The 16,915-nt window shown below is 48.2% G+C and overlaps 18 non-coding genes across 18 annotated transcripts; all 18 read left to right on the top strand.

Moving 5' to 3' along the window:
* Positions 1-496: 496 nt before the first annotated feature.
* LOC130918125 (U2 spliceosomal RNA) lies at positions 497-687 on the top strand. Its single transcript, XR_009063579.1, has one exon. It is a non-coding gene; the product is annotated as a U2 spliceosomal RNA (small nuclear RNA).
* A 725-nt stretch (positions 688-1,412) lies between these two features.
* On the top strand, positions 1,413-1,579 carry LOC130918267 (U1 spliceosomal RNA). Its single transcript, XR_009063712.1, has one exon. It is a non-coding gene; the product is annotated as a U1 spliceosomal RNA (small nuclear RNA).
* A 758-nt stretch (positions 1,580-2,337) lies between these two features.
* LOC130918229 (U5 spliceosomal RNA) lies at positions 2,338-2,449 on the top strand. Its single transcript, XR_009063678.1, has one exon. It is a non-coding gene; the product is annotated as a U5 spliceosomal RNA (small nuclear RNA).
* Positions 2,450-3,367: 918 nt separating this feature from the next.
* On the top strand, positions 3,368-3,558 carry LOC130918155 (U2 spliceosomal RNA). The gene has a single exon (XR_009063608.1). It is a non-coding gene; the product is annotated as a U2 spliceosomal RNA (small nuclear RNA).
* A 725-nt stretch (positions 3,559-4,283) lies between these two features.
* LOC130918265 (U1 spliceosomal RNA) lies at positions 4,284-4,450 on the top strand. Its single transcript, XR_009063711.1, has one exon. It is a non-coding gene; the product is annotated as a U1 spliceosomal RNA (small nuclear RNA).
* Positions 4,451-5,208: 758 nt separating this feature from the next.
* Positions 5,209-5,320, top strand: LOC130918228 (U5 spliceosomal RNA). Its single transcript, XR_009063677.1, has one exon. It is a non-coding gene; the product is annotated as a U5 spliceosomal RNA (small nuclear RNA).
* A 920-nt stretch (positions 5,321-6,240) lies between these two features.
* On the top strand, positions 6,241-6,431 carry LOC130918154 (U2 spliceosomal RNA). The gene has a single exon (XR_009063607.1). It is a non-coding gene; the product is annotated as a U2 spliceosomal RNA (small nuclear RNA).
* A 725-nt stretch (positions 6,432-7,156) lies between these two features.
* LOC130918264 (U1 spliceosomal RNA) lies at positions 7,157-7,323 on the top strand. Its single transcript, XR_009063710.1, has one exon. It is a non-coding gene; the product is annotated as a U1 spliceosomal RNA (small nuclear RNA).
* A 758-nt stretch (positions 7,324-8,081) lies between these two features.
* LOC130918204 (U5 spliceosomal RNA) lies at positions 8,082-8,193 on the top strand. The gene has a single exon (XR_009063654.1). It is a non-coding gene; the product is annotated as a U5 spliceosomal RNA (small nuclear RNA).
* A 920-nt stretch (positions 8,194-9,113) lies between these two features.
* Positions 9,114-9,304, top strand: LOC130918173 (U2 spliceosomal RNA). Its single transcript, XR_009063626.1, has one exon. It is a non-coding gene; the product is annotated as a U2 spliceosomal RNA (small nuclear RNA).
* A 725-nt stretch (positions 9,305-10,029) lies between these two features.
* Positions 10,030-10,196, top strand: LOC130918281 (U1 spliceosomal RNA). Its single transcript, XR_009063726.1, has one exon. It is a non-coding gene; the product is annotated as a U1 spliceosomal RNA (small nuclear RNA).
* Positions 10,197-10,954: 758 nt separating this feature from the next.
* On the top strand, positions 10,955-11,066 carry LOC130918237 (U5 spliceosomal RNA). Its single transcript, XR_009063685.1, has one exon. It is a non-coding gene; the product is annotated as a U5 spliceosomal RNA (small nuclear RNA).
* Positions 11,067-11,986: 920 nt separating this feature from the next.
* Positions 11,987-12,177, top strand: LOC130918153 (U2 spliceosomal RNA). Its single transcript, XR_009063606.1, has one exon. It is a non-coding gene; the product is annotated as a U2 spliceosomal RNA (small nuclear RNA).
* Positions 12,178-12,902: 725 nt separating this feature from the next.
* Positions 12,903-13,069, top strand: LOC130918263 (U1 spliceosomal RNA). Its single transcript, XR_009063709.1, has one exon. It is a non-coding gene; the product is annotated as a U1 spliceosomal RNA (small nuclear RNA).
* A 758-nt stretch (positions 13,070-13,827) lies between these two features.
* On the top strand, positions 13,828-13,939 carry LOC130918226 (U5 spliceosomal RNA). The gene has a single exon (XR_009063675.1). It is a non-coding gene; the product is annotated as a U5 spliceosomal RNA (small nuclear RNA).
* Positions 13,940-14,859: 920 nt separating this feature from the next.
* On the top strand, positions 14,860-15,050 carry LOC130918172 (U2 spliceosomal RNA). The gene has a single exon (XR_009063625.1). It is a non-coding gene; the product is annotated as a U2 spliceosomal RNA (small nuclear RNA).
* A 725-nt stretch (positions 15,051-15,775) lies between these two features.
* Positions 15,776-15,942, top strand: LOC130918261 (U1 spliceosomal RNA). Its single transcript, XR_009063707.1, has one exon. It is a non-coding gene; the product is annotated as a U1 spliceosomal RNA (small nuclear RNA).
* Positions 15,943-16,700: 758 nt separating this feature from the next.
* On the top strand, positions 16,701-16,812 carry LOC130918236 (U5 spliceosomal RNA). Its single transcript, XR_009063684.1, has one exon. It is a non-coding gene; the product is annotated as a U5 spliceosomal RNA (small nuclear RNA).
* The last annotated feature ends 103 nt before the right edge of the window (positions 16,813-16,915 follow it).

Here is a 16,915-nt window from a genome sequence, read left to right as displayed (position 1 = left end):
GTCTTTATGACGAGTACAACAGCCATTGTGGCCCAGAGAAATCAAGGGGACGCCGGCGTCCCCAATAGTACAGCTTGGGGTGTGAGGGGCTAAGAAATTGATTACCCACGATTCACTCTAAACTTAACTTAAGGGGTTTCACAACTAAACTTCACTAGACCTTGGAACATTATGACTTTTATAATCCTAGCCAAAAATTAACCATATGAATTTAAAGGATGACTATACTAGTTCTAAAATTAGATGCTGGAGGAACGAATGGTTTTGGGTCTCCTCTTCTGACCAGCTTGAGCTTGTTTCCCTTGCTTTCAACGACCGATCAGATCAAGCGTTTGTCATCCGCCAACCGCGCCCCCTGTGACTACTGCAGGCCGCAGCTGGACCGTCTTGATAGATTTTTTGTGTATGCGTGTTGCTTTTGTCATTTGACATGTGTGACCATGACTTTAGGCCGGATTGGCTGGAATGAGCCTGTCCCTCGTGCCAGTTTGTGGTTATCGCTTCTCGGCCTTTTGGCTAAGATCAAGTGTAGTATCTGTTCTTATCAGTTTAATATCTGATACGTCCCCTATCCGGGGACCATATATTAAATTGATTTTTGGGCCTAGGAGATGGAATAGGAGCTTGCTCCATCCACTCCATGCATCGACCTGGTATTGCAGTACCTCCAGGAACGGTGCGCCCCCTTCTACTGGTGAAAGCAAAACCGAGTCTTGCTGAAAAGCGAATCGGTGACGAAATCAGTTAGGAGCGGCGGCCGAAATCCAATATTCTCTGTCTGAGCAGCTCAGATGGGTTTTGACTGTCCGTGACCTTACTCTACTCTGAATGACGTCTTTGTTGCCACAGGAACCTGTCAGGTGTGTCAATAATGTGGGCCTCTGAACTGGCCCAGGTCTGATTTGGACCCTTACAAAGAATGTGTGAACAGTCAGCTCAAAAAAATCTGATTGGAGGAGGAATCCGACTGGAATCGGATATGCCTGCAGTCTGAACCCAGAAGAGTCACGTAGCATCCATTCCGGGTTGGACCCTAACATGTCAGCAGCAGTGTCTATTCCTGACCAAACAAACAGGAAAGTGAGTGGAAGGTTGTCCTAGCTTTGAGAAATAACTACAATTTCAAAGCATCTGTAGCTTTCAGTGGCGCATGCACATTGACAGAGTACGGGCAACCGTTTCAGCTGAGCTTTTGGAGGAGCAGCAATGCATGCTGGGATTGTTTTGCACATTCTTTAAAGCTAATTTAAAGTTCAAGTCAGTTGACGACTAGTTGTGCGTTAACAGTTTTACTGTAGTTGCCTTGTCCATTATGAGTGTTTGTTACTATTTTATAGGTGTGTAACAAACGAGCTCATGAACGAAGATGGCCTGCGCGCTCAAGACCTCGGCTTTGCAGAGGCGTGCAACTCATACTTACCTGGCAGGGGAGACACCATGATCAAGCAGGTGGTTTTCCTAAGGCGAGTCTTAACCATTGCACAACTCCGGTTTCGATGACCTTTATGAATTCCCCAAATGTGGGAATCTCAACTGCAAAATTTATGGTAGTGGGGGACTGCGTACGCGCTCTCCCCTGATTTACTGTTAAATCAAACTTGAAATGCGCCAATGAAAAACTGCATGGCCCTGGTGTGGGTCTGGAATTGTCAGTGTTGAGCTTCAGAGTAACACCCTCCTTGCCTCTCTCATGTTCTCCGCCATTGGCCCAAAATGTAGGATCTAGAGAAGCCTGCGACTGGCTGGAGCCCGATCGCTGAGGACATTCGAGCCAATGGTCAGCCCGTAGAGTCTACAGCAAGGGTGGGCAAAGTATTCCATAAAGGGCCGTAGAGAGGAAACGTTTTCACCAATCTGGTGTCTTGCAAGCGCAATCAGTTGATCGCAGTCAGGTAGCCTGGACCGGCACCCCGTTTGCCCTCGGCTTCCGGTTTTCGCCGCCCCCGCCTCCTTCTCCGGCTACAGTTCCGCATCCGGTCTGGGTGCACGACTGTCCGACACACCTGAATTAAAATAATCAGGCTCCTGCAGAGCTTGCTGATGAACTGATCATTTGGTTCAGGTGTGTAAAGGAGGGAGACATGGAAAACAAGCTGGATAGGGGCTCTCCAAGACCCGACTTGGGCACCCCTGCTGTAGACTCGAGCCAACGGTCAATCCTTAGAGTCTCCAGATTTCTACGGTCTACATTTGCAGTGAAATTCCTCCTTGGGGACGAAACGATTGGCTGCTCGGTGCGACTCGGCACGCCCCCCACTGGTTTGTAGCGCTTGAGAGCCTGTGTTAAAATGCTATCGCCGATCATCTCCCAGCCGGTTCCGTCAAATGCAAGGAAGTACACTCTTGTTCCTTTTCAGACCGTATAAATCTTTCGCCTTTTACTAAAGATTTCCGTGGGGAGGAACAGCAAGAGTTTGAGTCAATTTTTGAAGTTCTGCTAAGCAGACCTTTCTATACGGTAAAAACAAAGTGAAAGGGTGTGTTGTTCGGCCAAGTGAGTCTTGTCGTGTTAGCGATGGGCTAAATGCTCCGGGATTTCAAACTGCTTCAGAGCCACACCCTGGATACATTCCTCATGTTCCACCGCCATTGGCCCAAAATGTAGTTCAGAGAAGACTGGATGCTCTTCTGCTGGTGTTCCACACCTTCTTCTACCCGTCTTGTCGTTGTGATGTCATTTTGTCGACGCAATTCTGAAAAAATGGATTATTCTAGCACAGACCTGATATGAAACATTGCAGATGTCAGGTGGAGGCCAGTGACGCGAACTTCGACTGGATGTTTTCAGTCGCCGCGGGAAGATGTGACAGTGCTGCCATCCGGTGTTGAATGAAAGAGCGACTATTCGTCTATATACTGGCCAGAAATGACGTCTTTATGACGAGTACAACAGCCATTGTGGCCCAGAGAAATCAAGGGGACGCCGGCGTCCCCAATAGTACAGCTTGGGGTGTGAGGGGCTAAGAAATTGATTACCCACGATTCACTCTAAACTTAACTTAAGGGGTTTCACAACTAAACTTCACTAGACCTTGGAACATTATGACTTTTATAATCCTAGCCAAAAATTAACCATATGAATTTAAAGGATGACTATACTAGTTCTAAAATTAGATGCTGGAGGAACGAATGGTTTTGGGTCTCCTCTTCTGACCAGCTTGAGCTTGTTTCCCTTGCTTTCAACGACCGATCAGATCAAGCGTTTGTCATCCGCCAACCGCGCCCCCTGTGACTACTGCAGGCCGCAGCTGGACCGTCTTGATAGATTTTTTGTGTATGCGTGTTGCTTTTGTCATTTGACATGTGTGACCATGACTTTAGGCCGGATTGGCTGGAATGAGCCTGTCCCTCGTGCCAGTTTGTGGTTATCGCTTCTCGGCCTTTTGGCTAAGATCAAGTGTAGTATCTGTTCTTATCAGTTTAATATCTGATACGTCCCCTATCCGGGGACCATATATTAAATTGATTTTTGGGCCTAGGAGATGGAATAGGGGCTTGCTCCGTCCACTCCATGCATCGACCTGGTATTGCAGTACCTCCAGGAACGGTGCGCCCCCTTCTACTGGTGAAAGCAAAACCGAGTCTTGCTGAAAAGCGAATCGGTGACGAAATCAGTTAGGAGCGGCGGCCGAAATCCAATATTCTCTGTCTGAGCAGCTCAGATGGGTTTTGACTGTCCGTGACCTTACTCTACTCTGAATGACGTCTTTGTTGCCACAGGAACCTGTCAGGTGTGTCAATAATGTGGGCCTCTGAACTGGCCCAGGTCTGATTTGGACCCTTACAAAGAATGTGTGAACAGTCAGCTCAAAAAAATCTGATTGGAGGAGGAATCCGACTGGAATCGGATATGCCTGCAGTCTGAACCCAGAAGAGTCACGTAGCATCCATTCCGGGTTGGACCCTAACATGTCAGCAGCAGTGTCTATTCCTGACCAAACAAACAGGAAAGTGAGTGGAAGGTTGTCCTAGCTTTGAGAAATAACTACAATTTCAAAGCATCTGTAGCTTTCAGTGGCGCATGCACATTGACAGAGTACGGGCAACCGTTTCAGCTGAGCTTTTGGAGGAGCAGCAATGCATGCTGGGATTGTTTTGCACATTCTTTAAAGCTAATTTAAAGTTCAAGTCAGTTGACGACTAGTTGTGCGTTAACAGTTTTACTGTAGTTGCCTTGTCCATTATGAGTGTTTGTTACTATTTTATAGGTGTGTAACAAACGAGCTCATGAACGAAGATGGCCTGCGCGCTCAAGACCTCGGCTTTGCAGAGGCGTGCAACTCATACTTACCTGGCAGGGGAGACACCATGATCAAGCAGGTGGTTTTCCTAAGGCGAGTCTTAACCATTGCACAACTCCGGTTTCGATGACCTTTATGAATTCCCCAAATGTGGGAATCTCAACTGCAAAATTTATGGTAGTGGGGGACTGCGTACGCGCTCTCCCCTGATTTACTGTTAAATCAAACTTGAAATGCGCCAATGAAAAACTGCATGGCCCTGGTGTGGGTCTGGAATTGTCAGTGTTGAGCTTCAGAGTAACACCCTCCTTGCCTCTCTCATGTTCTCCGCCATTGGCCCAAAATGTAGGATCTAGAGAAGCCTGCGACTGGCTGGAGCCCGATCGCTGAGGACATTCGAGCCAATGGTCAGCCCGTAGAGTCTACAGCAAGGGTGGGCAAAGTATTCCATAAAGGGCCGTAGAGAGGAAACGTTTTCACCAATCTGGTGTCTTGCAAGCGCAATCAGTTGATCGCAGTCAGGTAGCCTGGACCGGCACCCCGTTTGCCCTCGGCTTCCGGTTTTCGCCGCCCCCGCCTCCTTCTCCGGCTACAGTTCCGCATCCGGTCTGGGTGCACGACTGTCCGACACACCTGAATCAAAATAATCAGGCTCCTGCAGAGCTTGCTGATGAACTGATCATTTGGTTCAGGTGTGTAAAGGAGGGAGACATGGAAAACAAGCTGGATAGGGGCTCTCCAAGACCCGACTTGGGCACCCCTGCTGTAGACTCGAGCCAACGGTCAATCCTTAGAGTCTCCAGATTTCTACGGTCTACATTTGCAGTGAAATTCCTCCTTGGGGACGAAACGATTGGCTGCTCGGTGCGACTCGGCACGCCCCCCACTGGTTTGTAGCGCTTGAGAGCCTGTGTTAAAATGCTATCGCCGATCATCTCCCAGCCGGTTCCGTCAAATGCAAGGAAGTACACTCTTGTTCCTTTTCAGACCGTATAAATCTTTCGCCTTTTACTAAAGATTTCCGTGGGGAGGAACAGCAAGAGTTTGAGTCAATTTTTGAAGTTCTGCTAAGCAGACCTTTCTATACGGTAAAAACAAAGTGAAAGGGTGTGTTGTTCGGCCAAGTGAGTCTTGTCGTGTTAGCGATGGGCTAAATGCTCCGGGATTTCAAACTGCTTCAGAGCCACACCCTGGATACATTCCTCATGTTCCACCGCCATTGGCCCAAAATGTAGTTCAGAGAAGACTGGATGCTCTTCTGCTGGTGTTCCACACCTTCTTCTACCCCTGTCTTGTCGTTGTGATGTCATTTTGTCGACGCAATTCTGAAAAAATGGATTATTCTAGCACAGACCTGATATGAAACATTGCAGATGTCAGGTGGAGGCCAGTGACGCGAACTTCGACTGGATGTTTTCAGTCGCCGCGGGAAGATGTGACAGTGCTGCCATCCGGTGTTGAATGAAAGAGCGACTATTCGTCTATATACTGGCCAGAAATGACGTCTTTATGACGAGTACAACAGCCATTGTGGCCCAGAGAAATCAAGGGGACGCCGGCGTCCCCAATAGTACAGCTTGGGGTGTGAGGGGCTAAGAAATTGATTACCCACGATTCACTCTAAACTTAACTTAAGGGGTTTCACAACTAAACTTCACTAGACCTTGGAACATTATGACTTTTATAATCCTAGCCAAAAATTAACCATATGAATTTAAAGGATGACTATACTAGTTCTAAAATTAGATGCTGGAGGAACGAATGGTTTTGGGTCTCCTCTTCTGACCAGCTTGAGCTTGTTTCCCTTGCTTTCAACGACCGATCAGATCAAGCGTTTGTCATCCGCCAACCGCGCCCCCTGTGACTACTGCAGGCCGCAGCTGGACCGTCTTGATAGATTTTTTGTGTATGCGTGTTGCTTTTGTCATTTGACATGTGTGACCATGACTTTAGGCCGGATTGGCTGGAATGAGCCTGTCCCTCGTGCCAGTTTGTGGTTATCGCTTCTCGGCCTTTTGGCTAAGATCAAGTGTAGTATCTGTTCTTATCAGTTTAATATCTGATACGTCCCCTATCCGGGGACCATATATTAAATTGATTTTTGGGCCTAGGAGATGGAATAGGGGCTTGCTCCGTCCACTCCATGCATCGACCTGGTATTGCAGTACCTCCAGGAACGGTGCGCCCCCTTCTACTGGTGAAAGCAAAACCGAGTCTTGCTGAAAAGCGAATCGGTGACGAAATCAGTTAGGAGCGGCGGCCGAAATCCAATATTCTCTGTCTTAGCAGCTCAGATGGGTTTTGACTGTCCGTGACCTTACTCTACTCTGAATGACGTCTTTGTTGCCACAGGAACCTGTCAGGTGTGTCAATAATGTGGGCCTCTGAACTGGCCCAGGTCTGATTTGGACCCTTACAAAGAATGTGTGAACAGTCAGCTCAAAAAAATCTGATTGGAGGAGGAATCCGACTGGAATCGGATATGCCTGCAGTCTGAACCCAGAAGAGTCACGTAGCATCCATTCCGGGTTGGACCCTAACATGTCAGCAGCAGTGTCTATTCCTGACCAAACAAACAGGAAAGTGAGTGGAAGGTTGTCCTAGCTTTGAGAAATAACTACAATTTCAAAGCATCTGTAGCTTTCAGTGGCGCATGCACATTGACAGAGTACGGGCAACCGTTTCAGCTGAGCTTTTGGAGGAGCAGCAATGCATGCTGGGATTGTTTTGCACATTCTTTAAAGCTAATTTAAAGTTCAAGTCAGTTGACGACTAGTTGTGCGTTAACAGTTTTACTGTAGTTGCCTTGTCCATTATGAGTGTTTGTTACTATTTTATAGGTGTGTAACAAACGAGCTCATGAACGAAGATGGCCTGCGCGCTCAAGACCTCGGCTTTGCAGAGGCGTGCAACTCATACTTACCTGGCAGGGGAGACACCATGATCAAGCAGGTGGTTTTCCTAAGGCGAGTCTTAACCATTGCACAACTCCGGTTTCGATGACCTTTATGAATTCCCCAAATGTGGGAATCTCAACTGCAAAATTTATGGTAGTGGGGGACTGCGTACGCGCTCTCCCCTGATTTACTGTTAAATCAAACTTGAAATGCGCCAATGAAAAACTGCATGGCCCTGGTGTGGGTCTGGAATTGTCAGTGTTGAGCTTCAGAGTAACACCCTCCTTGCCTCTCTCATGTTCTCCGCCATTGGCCCAAAATGTAGGATCTAGAGAAGCCTGCGACTGGCTGGAGCCCGATCGCTGAGGACATTCGAGCCAATGGTCAGCCCGTAGAGTCTACAGCAAGGGTGGGCAAAGTATTCCATAAAGGGCCGTAGAGAGGAAACGTTTTCACCAATCTGGTGTCTTGCAAGCGCAATCAGTTGATCGCAGTCAGGTAGCCTGGACCGGCACCCCGTTTGCCCTCGGCTTCCGGTTTTCGCCGCCCCCGCCTCCTTCTCCGGCTACAGTTCCGCATCCGGTCTGGGTGCACGACTGTCCGACACACCTGAATCAAAATAATCAGGCTCCTGCAGAGCTTGCTGATGAACTGATCATTTGGTTCAGGTGTGTAAAGGAGGGAGACATGGAAAACAAGCTGGATAGGGGCTCTCCAAGACCCGACTTGGGCACCCCTGCTGTAGACTCGAGCCAACGGTCAATCCTTAGAGTCTCCAGATTTCTACGGTCTACATTTGCAGTGAAATTCCTCCTTGGGGACGAAACGATTGGCTGCTCGGTGCGACTCGGCACGCCCCCCACTGGTTTGTAGCGCTTGAGAGCCTGTGTTAAAATGCTATCGCCGATCATCTCCCAGCCGGTTCCGTCAAATGCAAGGAAGTACACTCTTGTTCCTTTTCAGACCGTATAAATCTTTCGCCTTTTACTAAAGATTTCCGTGGGGAGGAACAGCAAGAGTTTAAGTCAATTTTTGAAGTTCTGCTAAGCAGACCTTTCTATACGGTAAAAACAAAGTGAAAGGGTGTGTTGTTCGGCCAAGTGAGTCTTGTCGTGTTAGCGATGGGCTAAATGCTCCGGGATTTCAAACTGCTTCAGAGCCACACCCTGGATACATTCCTCATGTTCCACCGCCATTGGCCCAAAATGTAGTTCAGAGAAGACTGGATGCTCTTCTGCTGGTGTTCCACACCTTCTTCTACCCCTGTCTTGTCGTTGTGATGTCATTTTGTCGACGCAATTCTGAAAAAATGGATTATTCTAGCACAGACCTGATATGAAACATTGCAGATGTCAGGTGGAGGCCAGTGACGCGAACTTCGACTGGATGTTTTCAGTCGCCGCGGGAAGATGTGACAGTGCTGCCATCCGGTGTTGAATGAAAGAGCGACTATTCGTCTATATACTGGCCAGAAATGACGTCTTTATGACGAGTACAACAGCCATTGTGGCCCAGAGAAATCAAGGGGACGCCGGCGTCCCCAATAGTACAGCTTGGGGTGTGAGGGGCTAAGAAATTGATTACCCACGATTCACTCTAAACTTAACTTAAGGGGTTTCACAACTAAACTTCACTAGACCTTGGAACATTATGACTTTTATAATCCTAGCCAAAAATTAACCATATGAATTTAAAGGATGACTATACTAGTTCTAAAATTAGATGCTGGAGGAACGAATGGTTTTGGGTCTCCTCTTCTGACCAGCTTGAGCTTGTTTCCCTTGCTTTCAACGACCGATCAGATCAAGCGTTTGTCATCCGCCAACCGCGCCCCCTGTGACTACTGCAGGCCGCAGCTGGACCGTCTTGATAGATTTTTTGTGTATGCGTGTTGCTTTTGTCATTTGACATGTGTGACCATGACTTTAGGCCGGATTGGCTGGAATGAGCCTGTCCCTCGTGCCAGTTTGTGGTTATCGCTTCTCGGCCTTTTGGCTAAGATCAAGTGTAGTATCTGTTCTTATCAGTTTAATATCTGATACGTCCCCTATCCGGGAACCATATATTAAATTGATTTTTGGGCCTAGGGGACGGAATAGGGGCTTGCTCCGTCCACTCCATGCATCGACCTGGTATTGCAGTACCTCCAGGAACGGTGCGCCCCCTTCTACTGGTGAAAGCAAAACCGAGTCTTGCTGAAAAGCGAATCGGTGACGAAATCAGTTAGGAGCGGCGGCCGAAATCCAATATTCTCTGTCTGAGCAGCTCAGATGGGTTTTGACTGTCCGTGACCTTACTCTACTCTGAATGACGTCTTTGTTGCCACAGGAACCTGTCAGGTGTGTCAATAATGTGGGCCTCTGAACTGGCCCATGTCTGATTTGGACACTTACAAAGAATGTGTGAACTGTCAGCTCAAAAAAATCTGATTGGAGGAGGAATCCGACTGGAATCGGATATGCCTGCAGTCTGAACCCAGAAGAGTCACGTAGCATCCATTCCGGGTTGGACCCTAACATGTCAGCAGCAGTGTCTATTCCTGACCAAACAAACAGGAAAGTGAGTGGAAGGTTGTCCTAGCTTTGAGAAATAACTACAATTTCAAAGCATCTGGAGCTTTCAGTGGCGCATGCACATTGACAGAGTACGGGCAACCGTTTCAGCTGAGCTTTTGGAGGAGCAGCAATGCATGCTGGGATTGTTTTGCACATTCTTTAAAGCTAATTTAAAGTTCAAGTCAGTTGACGACTAGTTGTGCGTTGACAGTTTTACTGTAGTTGCCTTGTCCATTATGTGTGTTTGTTACTATTTTATAGGTGTGTAACAAACGAGCTCATGAACGAAGATGGCCTGCGCGCTCAAGACCTCGGCTTTGCAGAGGCGTGCAAATCATACTTACCTGGCAGGGGAGACACCATGATCAAGCAGGTGGTTTTCCTAAGGCGAGTCTTAACCATTGCACAACTCCGGTTTCGATGACCTTTATGAATTCCCCAAATGTGGGAATCTCAACTGCAAAATTTATGGTAGTGGGAGACTGCGTACGCGCTCTCCCCTGATTTACTATTAAATCAAACTTGAAATGCGCCAATGAAAAACTGCATGGCCCTGGTGTGGGTCTGGAATTGTCAGTGTTGAGCTTCAGAGTAACACCCTCCTTGCCTCTCTCATGTTCTCCGCCATTGGCCCAAAATGTAGGATCTAGAGAAGCTTGCGACTGGCTGGAGCCCGATCGCTGAGGACATTCGAGCCAATGGTCAGCCCGTAGAGTCTACAGCAAGGGTGGGCAAAGTATTCCATAAAGGGCCGTAGAGAGGAAACGTTTTCACCAATCTGGTGTCTTGCAAGCGCAATCAGTTGATCGCAGTCAGGTAGCCTGGACCGGCACCCCGTTTGCCCTCGGCTTCCGGTTTTCGCCGCCCCCGCCTCCTTCTCCGGCTACAGTTCCGCATCCGGTCTGGGTGCACGACTGTCCGACACACCTGAATCAAAATAATCAGGCTCCTGCAGAGCTTGCTGATGAACTGATCATTTGGTTCAGGTGTGTAAAGGAGGGAGACATGGAAAACAAGCTGGATAGGGGCTCTCCAAGACCCGACTTGGGCACCCCTGCTGTAGACTCGAGCCAACGGTCAATCCTTAGAGTCTCCAGATTTCTACGGTCTACATTTGCAGTGAAATTCCTCCTTGGGGACGAAACGATTGGCTGCTCGGTGCGACTCGGCACGCCCCCCACTGGTTTGTAGCGCTTGAGAGCCTGTGTTAAAATGCTATCGCCGATCATCTCCCAGCCGGTTCCGTCAAATGCAAGGCAGAACACTCTTGTTCCTTTTCAGACCGTATAAATCTTTCGCCTTTTACTAAAGATTTCCGTGGGGAGGAACAGCAAGAGTTTGAGTCAATTTTTGAAGTTCTGCTACGCAGACCTTTCTATACGGTAAAAACAAAGTGAAAGGGTGTGTTGTTCGGCCAAGTGAGTCTTGTCGTGTTAGCGATGGGCTAAATGCTCTGGGATATCAAACTGCTTCAGAGCCACACCCTGGATACATTCCTCATGTTCCACTGCCATTGGCCCAAAATGTAGTTCAGAGAAGGCTGGATGCTCTTCTGCTGGTGTTCCACACCTTCTTCTACCCCTGTCTTGTCGTTGTGATGTCATTTTGTCGACGCAATTCTGAAAAAATGGATTATTCTAGCACAGACCTGATATGAAACATTGCAGATGTCAGGTGGAGGCCAGTGACGCGAACTTCGACTGGATGTTTTCAGTCGCCGCGGGAAGATGTGACAGTGCTGCCATCCGGTGTTGAATGAAAGAGCGACTATTCGTCTATATACTGGCCAGAAATGACGTCTTTATGACGAGTACAACAGCCATTGTGGCCCAGAGAAATCAAGGGGACGCCGGCGTCCCCAATAGTACAGCTTGGGGTGTGAGGGGCTAAGAAATTGATTACCCACGATTCACTCTAAACTTAACTTAAGGGGTTTCACAACTAAACTTCACTAGACCTTGGAACATTATGACTTTTATAATCCTAGCCAAAAATTAACCATATGAATTTAAAGGATGACTATACTAGTTCTAAAATTAGATGCTGGAGGAACGAATGGTTTTGGGTCTCCTCTTCTGACCAGCTTGAGCTTGTTTCCCTTGCTTTCAACGACCGATCAGATCAAGCGTTTGTCATCCGCCAACCGCGCCCCCTGTGACTACTGCAGGCCGCAGCTGGACCGTCTTGATAGATTTTTTGTGTATGCGTGTTGCTTTTGTCATTTGACATGTGTGACCATGACTTTAGGCCGGATTGGCTGGAATGAGCCTGTCCCTCGTGCCAGTTTGTGGTTATCGCTTCTCGGCCTTTTGGCTAAGATCAAGTGTAGTATCTGTTCTTATCAGTTTAATATCTGATACGTCCCCTATCCGGGGACCATATATTAAATTGATTTTTGGGCCTAGGAGATGGAATAGGGGCTTGCTCCGTCCACTCCATGCATCGACCTGGTATTGCAGTACCTCCAGGAACGGTGCGCCCCCTTCTACTGGTGAAAGCAAAACCGAGTCTTGCTGAAAAGCGAATCGGTGACGAAATCAGTTAGGAGCGGCGGCCGAAATCCAATATTCTCTGTCTGAGCAGCTCAGATGGGTTTTGACTGTCCGTGACCTTACTCTACTCTGAATGACGTCTTTGTTGCCACAGGAACCTGTCAGGTGTGTCAATAATGTGGGCCTCTGAACTGGCCCAGGTCTGATTTGGACCCTTACAAAGAATGTGTGAACAGTCAGCTCAAAAAAATCTGATTGGAGGAGGAATCCGACTGGAATCGGATATGCCTGCAGTCTGAACCCAGAAGAGTCACGTAGCATCCATTCCGGGTTGGACCCTAACATGTCAGCAGCAGTGTCTATTCCTGACCAAACAAACAGGAAAGTGAGTGGAAGGTTGTCCTAGCTTTGAGAAATAACTACAATTTCAAAGCATCTGTAGCTTTCAGTGGCGCATGCACATTGACAGAGTACGGGCAACCGTTTCAGCTGAGCTTTTGGAGGAGCAGCAATGCATGCTGGGATTGTTTTGCACATTCTTTAAAGCTAATTTAAAGTTCAAGTCAGTTGACGACTAGTTGTGCGTTAACAGTTTTACTGTAGTTGCCTTGTCCATTATGAGTGTTTGTTACTATTTTATAGGTGTGTAACAAACGAGCTCATGAACGAAGATGGCCTGCGCGCTCAAGACCTCGGCTTTGCAGAGGCGTGCAACTCATACTTACCTGGCAGGGGAGACACCATGATCAAGCAGGTGGTTTTCCTAAGGCGAGTCTTAACCATTGCACAACTCCGGTTTCGATGACCTTTATGAATTCCCCAAATGTGGGAATCTCAACTGCAAAATTTATGGTAGTGGGGGACTGCGTACGCGCTCTCCCCTGATTTACTGTTAAATCAAACTTGAAATGCGCCAATGAAAAACTGCATGGCCCTGGTGTGGGTCTGGAATTGTCAGTGTTGAGCTTCAGAGTAACACCCTCCTTGCCTCTCTCATGTTCTCCGCCATTGGCCCAAAATGTAGGATCTAGAGAAGCCTGCGACTGGCTGGAGCCCGATCGCTGAGGACATTCGAGCCAATGGTCAGCCCGTAGAGTCTACAGCAAGGGTGGGCAAAGTATTCCATAAAGGGCCGTAGAGAGGAAACGTTTTCACCAATCTGGTGTCTTGCAAGCGCAATCAGTTGATCGCAGTCAGGTAGCCTGGACCGGCACCCCGTTTGCCCTCGGCTTCCGGTTTTCGCCGCCCCCGCCTCCTTCTCCGGCTACAGTTCCGCATCCGGTCTGGGTGCACGACTGTCCGACACACCTGAATTAAAATAATCAGGCTCCTGCAGAGCTTGCTGATGAACTGATCATTTGGTTCAGGTGTGTAAAGGAGGGAGACATGGAAAACAAGCTGGATAGGGGCTCTCCAAGACCCGACTTGGGCACCCCTGCTGTAGACTCGAGCCAACGGTCAATCCTTAGAGTCTCCAGATTTCTACGGTCTACATTTGCAGTGAAATTCCTCCTTGGGGACGAAACGATTGGCTGCTCGGTGCGACTCGGCACGCCCCCCACTGGTTTGTAGCGCTTGAGAGCCTGTGTTAAAATGCTATCGCCGATCATCTCCCAGCCGGTTCCGTCAAATGCAAGGAAGTACACTCTTGTTCCTTTTCAGACCGTATAAATCTTTCGCCTTTTACTAAAGATTTCCGTGGGGAGGAACAGCAAGAGTTTGAGTCAATTTTTGAAGTTCTGCTAAGCAGACCTTTCTATACGGTAAAAACAAAGTGAAAGGGTGTGTTGTTCGGCCAAGTGAGTCTTGTCGTGTTAGCGATGGGCTAAATGCTCCGGGATTTCAAACTGCTTCAGAGCCACACCCTGGATACATTCCTCATGTTCCACCGCCATTGGCCCAAAATGTAGTTCAGAGAAGACTGGATGCTCTTCTGCTGGTGTTCCACACCTTCTTCTACCCCTGTCTTGTCGTTGTGATGTCATTTTGTCGACGCAATTCTGAAAAAATGGATTATTCTAGCACAGACCTGATATGAAACATTGCAGATGTCAGGTGGAGGCCAGTGACGCGAACTTCGACTGGATGTTTTCAGTCGCCGCGGGAAGATGTGACAGTGCTGCCATCCGGTGTTGAATGAAAGAGCGACTATTCGTCTATATACTGGCCAGAAATGACGTCTTTATGACGAGTACAACAGCCATTGTGGCCCAGAGAAATCAAGGGGACGCCGGCGTCCCCAATAGTACAGCTTGGGGTGTGAGGGGCTAAGAAATTGATTACCCACGATTCACTCTAAACTTAACTTAAGGGGTTTCACAACTAAACTTCACTAGACCTTGGAACATTATGACTTTTATAATCCTAGCCAAAAATTAACCATATGAATTTAAAGGATGACTATACTAGTTCTAAAATTAGATGCTGGAGGAACGAATGGTTTTGGGTCTCCTCTTCTGACCAGCTTGAGCTTGTTTCCCTTGCTTTCAACGACCGATCAGATCAAGCGTTTGTCATCCGCCAACCGCGCCCCCTGTGACTACTGCAGGCCGCAGCTGGACCGTCTTGATAGATTTTTTGTGTATGCGTGTTGCTTTTGTCATTTGACATGTGTGACCATGACTTTAGGCCGGATTGGCTGGAATGAGCCTGTCCCTCGTGCCAGTTTGTGGTTATCGCTTCTCGGCCTTTTGGCTAAGATCAAGTGTAGTATCTGTTCTTATCAGTTTAATATCTGATACGTCCCCTATCCGGGAACCATATATTAAATTGATTTTTGGGCCTAGGGGATGGAATAGGGGCTTGCTCCGTCCACTCCATGCATCGACCTGGTATTGCAGTACCTCCAGGAACGGTGCGCCCCCTTCTACTGGTGAAAGCAAAACCGAGTCTTGCTGAAAAGCGAATCGGTGACGAAATCAGTTAGGAGCGGCGGCCGAAATCCAATATTCTCTGTCTGAGCAGCTCAGATGGGTTTTGACTGTCCGTGACCTTACTCTACTCTGAATGACGTCTTTGTTGCCACAGGAACCTGTCAGGTGTGTCAATAATGTGGGCCTCTGAACTGGCCCATGTCTGATTTGGACCCTTACAAAGAATGTGTGAACTGTCAGCTCAAAAAAATCTGATTGGAGGAGGAATCCGACTGGAATCGGATATGCCTGCAGTCTGAACCCAGAAGAGTCACGTAGCATCCATTCCGGGTTGGACCCTAACATGTCAGCAGCAGTGTCTATTCCTGACCAAACAAACAGGAAAGTGAGTGGAAGGTTGTCCTAGCTTTGAGAAATAACTACAATTTCAAAGCATCTGGAGCTTTCAGTGGCGCATGCACATTGACAGAGTACGGGCAACCGTTTCAGCTGAGCTTTTGGAGGAGCAGCAATGCATGCTGGGATTGTTTTGCACATTCTTTAAAGCTAATTTAAAGTTCAAGTCAGTTGACGACTAGTTGTGCGTTGACAGTTTTACTGTAGTTGCCTTGTCCATTATGTGTGTTTGTTACTATTTTATAGGTGTGTAACAAACGAGCTCATGAACGAAGATGGCCTGCGCGCTCAAGACCTCGGCTTTGCAGAGGCGTGCAAATCATACTTACCTGGCAGGGGAGACACCATGATCAAGCAGGTGGTTTTCCTAAGGCGAGTCTTAACCATTGCACAACTCCGGTTTCGATGACCTTTATGAATTCCCCAAATGTGGGAATCTCAACTGCAAAATTTATGGTAGTGGGGGACTGCGTACGCGCTCTCCCCTGATTTACTGTTAAATCAAACTTGAAATGCGCCAATGAAAAACTGCATGGCCCTGGTGTGGGTCTGGAATTGTCAGTGTTGAGCTTCAGAGTAACACCCTCCTTGCCTCTCTCATGTTCTCCGCCATTGGCCCAAAATGTAGGATCTAGAGAAGCTTGCGACTGGCTGGAGCCCGATCGCTGAGGACATTCGAGCCAATGGTCAGCCCGTAGAGTCTACAGCAAGGGTGGGCAAAGTATTCCATAAAGGGCCGTAGAGAGGAAACGTTTTCACCAATCTGGTGTCTTGCAAGCGCAATCAGTTGATCGCAGTCAGGTAGCCTGGACCGGCACCCCGTTTGCCCTCGGCTTCCGGTTTTCGCCGCCCCCGCCTCCTTCTCCGGCTACAGTTCCGCATCCGGTCTGGGTGCACGACTGTCCGACACACCTGAATCAAAATAATCAGGCTCCTGCAGAGCTTGCTGATGAACTGATCATTTGGTTCAGGTGTGTAAAGGAGGGAGACATGGAAAACAAGCTGGATAGGGGCTCTCCAAGACCCGACTTGGGCACCCCTGCTGTAGACTCGAGCCAACGGTCAATCCTTAGAGTCTCCAGATTTCTACGGTCTACATTTGCAGTGAAATTCCTCCTTGGGGACGAAACGATTGGCTGCTCGGTGCGACTCGGCACGCCCCCCACTGGTTTGTAGCGCTTGAGAGCCTGTGTTAAAATGCTATCGCCGATCATCTCCCAGCCGGTTCCGTCAAATGCAAGGCAGAACACTCTTGTTCCTTTTCAGACCGTATAAATCTTTCGCCTTTTACTAAAGATTTCCGTGGGGAGGAACAGCAAGAGTTTGAGTCAATTTTTGAAGTTCTGCTACGCAGACCTTTCTATACGGTAAAAACAAAGTGAAAGGGTGTGTTGTTCGGCCAAGTGAGTCTTGTCGTGTTAGCGATGGGCTAAATGCTCTGGGATATCAAACTGCTTCAGA

The sequence above is a fragment of the Corythoichthys intestinalis genome, chromosome 6 (genome assembly GCF_030265065.1).
Source record: "Corythoichthys intestinalis isolate RoL2023-P3 chromosome 6, ASM3026506v1, whole genome shotgun sequence".
In the NCBI taxonomy this organism is placed as follows: Eukaryota; Metazoa; Chordata; class Actinopteri; order Syngnathiformes; family Syngnathidae; genus Corythoichthys; species Corythoichthys intestinalis.
The sequence above is the reverse complement of the archived record's forward strand: the minus strand, read 5'-3'. Positions and strand labels throughout refer to the sequence as shown.